This window comes from Rhinolophus ferrumequinum, chromosome 18 (genome assembly GCF_004115265.2).
Source record: "Rhinolophus ferrumequinum isolate MPI-CBG mRhiFer1 chromosome 18, mRhiFer1_v1.p, whole genome shotgun sequence".
Lineage (NCBI taxonomy): Eukaryota > Metazoa > Chordata > Mammalia > Chiroptera > Rhinolophidae > Rhinolophus > Rhinolophus ferrumequinum.
The window spans coordinates 37,271,444-37,274,430 of NC_046301.1; positions in this window are offsets into that span (position 1 = coordinate 37,271,444).

The following is a 2,987-nucleotide window of genomic DNA, read 5'->3' on the forward strand; positions in this document are numbered from 1 at the left end:
CCTCTGTGGCACTGAACTGATTATAGGTCATGAGGCATGAATCCACAGATCAATAATTAGTATATGAACCTTGAAAGTAGTTTGATCTCTTATATTATACCCAGTCCATGACTATAAGATTTCCATAATGGAAATACTACTTTAATTGTCAACAAGGATAGGGCAATTTTTAATATGGCAAAACCCTACGTTAATTAATTAAGCTGACAAACAAGGCCAATGCCACTATAGCTTTGTTCATTCTATGTCTGCAATAGGTTTGTAGCAAGATGTTAATCAAGGTTTAAAGTTTATCCATTAGTTACGGTGTTTCTCTCCATGTTTCCCTTTGTCTGTACAGTGGCTTCCTTTTAACTAGTTTTCTTACCAGCCTCATTTCTCTGGATGAAAGCTATAGAAAAAGACACCTCACATAAACCTTTGATCAAAATGTGCAGCTGTTCAACCGAAGTTGATTACTCCTAGGGGCAAAAAATCCCATTTTTCCCATAACTGTGTACAGCCGTAATGGGCAAAACCCCTCCCCACCCACTTCTCTGATCTAGTGCTCTGAATCTCTAATGATGACAGCTAAATAATAAAAGCTCCCAAAGGTAGCAAATACACAGGAACATGCTGGAGGGCTTCTGTAGTCAGATGTGGAGACAAAACATCTGTGAAAGATGCTTTTCTTTAATACTCTGGAAGATATGACCTTTAAAATGTCGACAAAAGCAAACCTTTAACTATATGCCAAGACATAGAGGGTGGTGTGTACATTCCAAGTGCTGCTATTGTTGTAAGTGGGAAAAAGTAGGCACATCCAGGGTTACCTTGACTGGTTACATAAAATTAAGAACAGTGATCACTTGTAACCATCTCAAAATGTTCTTATATCTATTTATTGCATAGTTCGCATCAATTTATGAAAGTAAAGCAAAGGAGTGATTAAGAACCAGAGACTAATGGAAATGACTTAAAATGATAAATTTCAAGGAATATTGGATAACTGCAAGAAAATGTGTTTGAATGGTACCATTTAAGAATAAATAAGACTAGAAGACATCTTAAGACATTAAATACCAAAAGGAATATATTTTGAAAGCAAAACTTCTTACTGTGTTTTAAATTACAATCGATACCTCAAGGAAAATGTCCCTGACTTTCAAACACTTGACTTTCATATAACCCATACTTTCATATATTAAACTTTGAAGTATAAAATTTGCATATTTATGCAAAGTGTTGTTTTTCATACATTATTTGAGAAATAATTTCAACTCTGCCTGCCAAATTCTGATATTGGAGAAAAGATCCAGGTCTCATTCAAATTGAAAGAAGGTGTTTGTCAACTTTCAATGGGCCCTGGGGCCTGTGTCTAGTGTGAAGCGTCTCTGTCCCCTCCCTTTACTGCTGTGTGACCCATAATTTATATCACAATTTTAATATTATTTTGACTCTTCCATATATAATCTCCCTCATAAGTATATCTATAGGTGATTCTTCAGAAAGTCAGTTTTGTTTTCACAAATACATTAGACACAAGTCAGAAACCACTTCTGCACATACAAATAAACTCAAGCTAATGTTATTCATTATATTATCTAATTAAGGCATTTCAGGAAAAATTTTTCTTTATAAATTCCATTAAAAGATTTTCAATATACCGTTAATCATAGCTATTTCTTATAACATGAACTGCTTTTCCGGACTCCATCAGCCTGCCATTCGTCTGAGCAGTTATGTAATGATATTCACTAAAAAATGGTATATGATATTTTCACAAATCACAAACTTTTTTTCTTGAAGCACTAATAAAGGCAATTATCTTGAAATAACATCCTTTGGAATAGATTCATTTTAAAGAATTCCTAATGTTAACCAACCCCCATCTCCAGTGTTTCAGAAAGGCAATAAATTTATATAAAATAAATGTATCTTTATTATTGTTACATTATCTATAATGGCTCTGACCCTAAGAGAGTCAGAGCCATTGAAATGAAAAGAATGACCCTTTTCATTCTTTTTTCCCAATGCTTGATTCATTTTTACCCTGTCTCTTCTGCCCATAGTTTATTTCCAATCCAGAATTAGTATTTCTTGCCCAAATACTTTATAAAATATTGATGTGTTTCTGAAAAGCACAAATCCCCAGTTACTTGATAAATTTAATCTGTAATGCTGGATGCCAGAGGAACCAACAATGGCAAATAAGAGTCACTTGGTCAAATGTGACTTGTGTGTCTCAGGGGAAGCTCTAACATATTACTTGTATTGGTGTGAGAGTTGAGGAAAAACACAACCACTTGATGAGAGAGAGATGGAGAGAGAGATTTCTACCTTATGGCTCCCTTCTAAATAAACAATAAGAGTGTAGTGGTTATGAGTTTAGGGGAGTCTGGTGTTGGGCTGTTTGGTCTGAATCCTGGCTTTGGCAATTCCTAGCATGTGTGATTTGGGACAATTTACCTAAACATTCTGTGCCTCAGTTACTACATCTACAAAATGGGAATGAAATTAGCAGCACTGACCTTACAGGGTCGTTCTAAGAATTAAATGAGTTAATACTATAGTCACTTAGGATAGTATCTGACATATGGTAAGTGTACAATAACTGTTTGGGATTATCTTTTTTGTGTGTGAAGTCCTATTGAATTACCACCTATAAAATTTCTAAGTCAAAAGAGAAAGATCCTCAAGGTCATCTATCATAACCACTCAGCCATGCATGAATCTTTTTTGGCAACATTCCTGTCAATCATTAAACAAGTGCCTCCATCACTTGTTTGATTCTAGTCCTCATGTATTTCTGAGTGTCATGATCATTTCAGCCCCTCTTTTGTGACATCGGTCTACTTGTAATACCCCATTAGAATGGGTACCTAGAGAAAAACAAAATGCTTCACACTATGAAATACAAAGAGACTAACGACTAAGTTCAGTATTCTAGATATCGCTTTGTAATTTGCGCAGTATAAGATAAATCAGACTCTTCGTGGCTATACCAC